A 6340-nucleotide genomic window follows, 5' to 3' on the forward strand; every position below is an offset into this window, starting at 1 on the left:
CATTCTCAGAGGCAAAAAAACCTGCAGAAAAGCCTTTTAAATGCAGTGACAACCAATCATCAACGTCGCTCTACACTTTGCCACACAAAACTGCTCCTTCGCCGTGTCATTTGCTCAAGTCGCTTTTAAAATAACACTAATCATTAAGCCTGAACGTGCAGCTGACAAAACTACTTAGCGGCAATCAACAGAAGCTAGTATTTTATTCCTCTACACTTGTCGCGTGTATCGGCAACCGGCATTGGGAACGATCAGAGATCGGCGTTACAAGACACACGCTCCTCGGGTACCCAAACCTTTTCCTTGAGGACGCACAACTTTCCTGACAGAGCCAGGGTTCCGCTGGAAGAGAAACAAGGAGGGCAGCTCCCAGGATCACAGCAGTCAGCCCGCGGCCGTTACTTCTGCATCGGATATTCCCTTTGGACGACAGCGTGGGGCAAGCTGGCGCGATCTGGGGCGCGATGAGGCGATTTGGGGCGCGATGAGGCGATTTGGGGCGCGATGAGGCGATTTGGGGCGCGATGAGGCGATTTGGGGCGCGCTGGGCTCAATACCGAAAGCTCCCCCGGCACAGCCTCCCGCAGCACTTCCTCCTCACGGCGCCCGGCCGCCAACTCTCGCCGCGTACAACTGTTGCTGCCACTTCTCGCACCCCTGCCCGCACCGCCTCCAGCGGACGCGGCGCGGAAAAACGGTGAAAATTGAAAATAAAAGGCGGAGAGGGGCGGGCGGCACGGCGAGGCGGGCGGCACGCCGCGGCACCGCTGCACGGTGCCCGCCCGGGGGGCAGCTCTTTGTCTGCCCGCCGCCCCCAGCCCGCTGCCGCCTCCCGCAGCCCTCGGGGGACGGATTCGGCACGGGGAGGACCGGAGCCGGCGGGGCGCTGCCCGGCGCTGCCCAGCCCTGCCCTGCCCTGCCCTGCCCTGCCCGCCCCGGCGGGTACCGGCTGCCCGCGGGCCGTGGGGGCTCCCCGCAGCCGTTGGCCGCCCAACGGCCGCCGCCGTCCCGCGCGGCCCCGCCGAGTTCCCTCAGCGGCCGCGCGCCCCCGCTCACTCCTCGCTCGCTCACTCACCCCGCCCGCCCCGCGGCGCCTCCGCTGCTCACGGACGCGCTCGCCCGCGGGGAGCGACGGCGGGAGGGAGGCGGCGGGCTGGCACCGCCCGAGCGGCCGCTGCCTGACGGCGGCGGCAGCCAATGGGCGTGCGAAGCGCGGTCACGCTAGCCAATGGGGTCCTCTTCTGGCCACCGGGGGCGGGGCCGTCCCGCGGGCTGGGCGGGCGGCGCCGCGGGGCTCTGAGGGAGCCCCGAGGGGGGGCGGGCGGCGCCGTGGGGGTCCCGCAGCCGCCTCACGGCTCCCGGCAGCGACTCCCCGGTATAAGCACTGCCCCTGTCCCTGCTCCCTGGGCTCTGTCCTGCTCGGGCTGCTCCGGAGAATTGCCTTGGAATAAAACGGAGCGAGCATAATTAGCCACTTTTTGTTTTAATGATAGTTCTAATTTTTTTTTTTATTTTCGTTTGCGCCGCGACGCTTTCCTTGCAGGCGTGCTTCGGGGATTAATTTTTAATCCTCAGAAGCACATGCTTAGGGTAATCCGCGGGATCAATGCGGATTAAATTAATCAGTAATCTGCGCCGGGGGCTGGCAGGGCCCGCAGTGGTGTCCCCTGCCCCCCCCCGTGCCAGGGGGTGTCCCTGCACCCATTGTGTCAAGGGGGGGTCCCATTGTGCCAAGGGGTGTTCCCTTGTGCCAAGGGGGTCCCATTGTGCCAAGGGGGTCCCACTGTGCCAAGGGGGTCCCACTGTGCCAAGGGGTGTCCCCTGCACCGGCTATGCCAAGAGGTGTTCACCTGCACCCGCTGCTCCAGGGCCCAGCTCCCCCACACCTTGCCCCCACAGCTCTCCTGCCCACAGAGGATCTCCATTCCCACACCAGTTGGTTACAAGGAGCTTGGAGCCCAAGGAACTGGCAGGTTCAACACCTTCACTCAAAATCCACCCTTCCTGCATTCATACCTCGGTGTCTTTCTGCTTAAGCTGTGCCTCAACCTGTACCATCGTAACACTCATTTCCACGGGTGTCCAGTGTGTCGTTCAAATTCGGTGACAATGAAACGTATGGGTTATTTTCAAGGATTTTCAATAACACAAATAACACATGAAAATTGCTTTTAGAATGTAAATGTCTTTCTTACTAAGTCATTTCTCTTTATGCTACTCCCACTGTTTTATGGTCTAACTTCATTCTGGCATCAGTTTCTATGACACTGGATAAAATGGGTCTGTTTTCCTGAAAAAAAGAGATGGTATTAGTTCCAACGAAGGTGTAAGGGAGTTCTGTTATTTTACTACGGTAAGATGAAGAGAGACAGTTAAATGACACAGTCTTAGGAACAACTAAACAGAACTTTATGAGTAAGATTTTCTTTTTTTTTTTTTTTTTTCACCTTAGAAAGAACATACATCTGAATCAGAGCCAGAATGCTTAATGCTCTTTTTTCCCCTTCTAATTACCAAGTAACAGAGATTCTTTGCATTTCCATCACTTTCTGCCAGCAGTGCAGGCATAAGCAGCTCCCATCAGAACGCTTCCCGCCTGCCGACTGTACCTGTTCCTGAGATCCTTTTGGTTTCTGGGACCACACAATTACCTGACTAGCCAAACCAATTCAGTCTGAAGATAACCAAGTGAAAAAAGACCATTTAAAAAACGGATTCTCTTCCCTGGCCTGGTTTTGTGCTCAGTCCTGCAGATCTGGGAGCAGCGTGGAATACAGAACAAACCACGCGAGTAAAGATGCAGCAGTGCAAGAGGAGTTTAAAAACAAATTTGTCAGCCTGTATCCTCGGTTCTATCACATATACAGCATCAGGAAGGAATACAGGTACTGATGTGGACTCTGTATCCCAGCGCTGCTGTGGGTTGCGACATAAAGGACATGCTAGGTGACCCTGTTAGTTGCAAACAGAGGCAGTGAGATCACACTGTCATTAGTTATTAATGTTTCTGTTATTGATGCATTATGACTCTAACAATTAGTAAAAGTAATGAATCATGCACAAATGAAAGGCAGACATACTTCACATGCAGCGTATGAGATACAATGACAGTTCTGCAACTTCAGGTCACATTATTAAAAGAGAATAGTTTACCTGGTATTACTTTCTGGTTTTACTTAAATTAGGCATTCCTAGGACATTAGCCTTAAATACCCTAAATGCCCAAAACTGTTTGCAGTGCATCCTTTCACTAAGTATTGATATTTCCGTGCATAGAGGTGTGCGTCATTTATTCCCTTTTAATCTTACGTTTGTGGCAGATTTTTTTCCCATTAGAAATCCATTCCAAGTTGCCCTCTAAGAGGAGGGCCGCAAAGAATCAAGACTTGTGTTCCACTTCTCCAGCAGCCAAGGTTGCTCGGTGTTTCAGAAACAGTTTTTCCAGGAAGCAGTTTCCTTTAGTTTTCACAAAATATTCTTATTGCTCAGGAAAATAATTCGGAACCAGCAGCTTCTGCCCGTTTGACTATTTTTGATCTGCGTTTTTCATTGTAAGATCTTATATTAAGATCTTATATTTAGATTGCAAACTATAACGGGGTTGTTAGCTTCTTCAAAAATAGAAATCCTTGATAAATAAATACTTAACAACTGTAATCTCTGTCATATGACCGCGTTCTTAAAGCTCAATTCAATGCACAGTCCATTTTTAAAAAAAAAACAGTGCAGCTGGACCTCAGGAAAAAATAGCATTTATTTCCAGTCATCTGATCTGATACCAAATCCACAGCCTGCAAGACACCGAGAAAGGCACTGTTTAGGGAGGCAGACGTTGTGTCACTCCTCCGTCCCAGCCCCAGCCTAGGCCAGGTGAGCCGTGACTGCGGCTGCATGCTGGTAGCACCTCCATGGAGCAATCCTTCTGTGTCAGGCAGGATGGAAAAATGCTCACTTCAGAATTAAGGGCAGTCCTGTCTTGATTGGAAATTCAGCTAACATTGCCAACAATGCCCAGAACTCGCTCTGCCCTTCACAGAGCCTTTGATAGTGCCTCTGATTTGGACCACGAGCAAGCACCAAGTCATTCTTCTAATCAGCAGAGTTCTAAGGGCTTCGAACCAAATGCAAGGGTCCCCGGAGGCTACTGGTCTGACATCCTCCTTGAAAGCAGTTTCAAGGAAAATAATGCTGGCCTAAGAACAAAAAAACGGATATTCTGAAATTTCCTTTCAAATGAAAATGAAAAGTCAACACTTTTTGCAAAACGAATTCTGCAGTTTTTATTTTGGGAAACAACTGGCAGAAATAAAATATTTTGACAGCATCAGATGTTCAGTTTGCACTTATGGTTTTCCTCTTAATATTCTAGTTTCAACCAGAAATAAAATGTTTGGATAACTTTTTCTTGAAAACACAAATGAAACTGCTATGTTCCTACAAAAAAGTTAAGTTTTGTCAAAACCATGTTTTGACAGAAAACTGCTGTGGCCGAAGTCTCTTTACAAGATCTTTCAGGAAAGTGACAAATCACTAATGTCTGCTTGACTCAAACACTGAAGATCTAAGTCTCATTTTTTTTGTATTATCTCAAAAGCAAGGAACAATGTTTACAACACTAGAAAATAAAATGTAATAGGTTCTGACTTTGCTTAAATTTTAAGGAGAGGCTATGACATGGATCCAGTAAGAGAAAAAAATATATATATATTTTTCTCACTGTACCACTAATGTAAGTTTAACAAAGTTTAACGTTAAAATGAAGTTTAACAAAAATACGGGAACTAAATCCTAATAAATATAAATAAAGAATAATCTGTTCTTACAGCATGAGAGCCAGGAAGACCATTGCTTCTTCTTCCTCACACTTCCCTGAGAACACACTGCACTGGGACTGTGACGAACACCAGCATCAAGCAGAGGTTAAAAGCACGCACGTAGGTTTGTAGCGCAGCAATTACCAGGATTAATTGCTGGAAGGGACAGACATAAACCTTGCCTCAGAGCCCACACAGCCTGGAGTCCTAGAAACCAGCACTTGAGGTAAGGGAGGGGAAGAGGGGAAATGCGTGGAGGTTGCTCTCACAAGACAAACAAGCAACTACACAGCATCAGGAGAGAATCGCGGGCAGGGGAGGCTGTGTTGGCGAGCTGGAAGAACGTGGCAGACACCCACCCGAGCACGAAGCCCCCTGTGCATCCCGCAGCACCGCAGCCCTCCCTGCTAAGCAAAGTACCAAAAGAAAGGCTGCCAAGCAGCAGGAGTTTTATGCGATATCCCCGTGCAATGCTGTCCTGTGGTTGCTGATGAAGAGGGTGGGGTTGGGCTCGGCGCTAGCGGCTGGCGTTGCATTATCGCTGACCCTCGGGTCGTGCTGGTGAGCTCTGCCTTTGAATCACAAGGGCTGGAATCCCAAGCACATGCTTTGCTAATGGAAGCTCTCCCTTCTGATGTAACCCCATTAACCCCCAAAACAGGGAGGTAGATCCAAGCCTACAAAGCCCGTCTGTCTTCCGACGGACCGGATAAGAGGCTTGATGCTCTGTGTTAAGCCCTTAGTACGTATACTGCAGTTGGCTTCACGCAGAACTGGTGGAAGCAGTCCTAAAAAGCAGCACCAGTAGGTCCATACAGCAAGATCAGTTTGATCTGACCCAGCCTGACCCCCACCACTCCATCCGACTCCCAGCTGTACCTCTTCCAAGACACAAGAACCAGCGTTGGTCCAAAGACTCCGCACTTCAATCTATTCCCCTGGAAACACTAAGGCTTCAGCTGTATTACTAAGGTTCATAGCCCTGAGGGAGCATAACGTTTGTTTTAAAGCAGATAGGGCAACATATCACAGGGCTAAACTGCAGCAAGGGAGGCAGAAGGTGGGCGTTAGGAAGTCCTGCTCCAACCACACAGATAGCTCTGCAGCTGGAGCAGGTCGTGGGAAGAAAATGTGGAATTACCATCGGGTCAGTTTTTAGGAACAGTTCAGGTGTACTGACCATGATTTAAGGTGGATACAGGGAACTGAGTGATACCTCTTTGTGAGTTATCTTCTGATCTTTTGGGCTTTTATCAGCTGCACTTAATTCTCTCCAAGTAATGGGTTACAGTCTGAATATTTTAAGACTTTAGGGAAACTTGAAATACTAAATTACTGTTTTATAGAATGCTTTTAGAATAAAAATGTGAATACTGTTAATGGGAATGTAAGTATTCTTAAACAGGAATACATGTGTACCAAAAAGTTACCTTCTTGAAGCAAAATACAAAACAGACATGAGGTAGTAGTTACCTTTGTCACCTTTTCTGACAGATTATAACCAACTTTGTCTTCTTCTTTTATAG

General features: G+C 49.1%; 1 protein-coding gene across 5 annotated transcripts in view; it reads right to left on the minus strand.

The window, feature by feature from the left end:
• HYCC1 (hyccin PI4KA lipid kinase complex subunit 1) overlaps positions 1-1203 on the minus strand; it is a 45370-nt gene extending 44167 nt beyond the window's left edge. For 2 of the 5 annotated variants that reach the window (XM_080582663.1, XM_080582661.1), the window contains exon 1: positions 1076-1203. The gene's annotated coding sequence lies outside the window, so the exon portion shown is untranslated. Of the gene's footprint in view, positions 1-296; positions 907-1075 lie in introns of those variants that run through there. The other 3 variants (XM_080582656.1, XM_080582658.1, XM_080582657.1) reach the window with 3 other exon arrangements.
• Positions 1204-6340: the final 5137 nt, after the last annotated feature.

The sequence above is a fragment of the Anser brachyrhynchus genome (genome assembly GCF_964034855.1).
Source record: "Anser brachyrhynchus genome assembly, chromosome: 2".
Lineage (NCBI taxonomy): Eukaryota > Metazoa > Chordata > Aves > Anseriformes > Anatidae > Anser > Anser brachyrhynchus.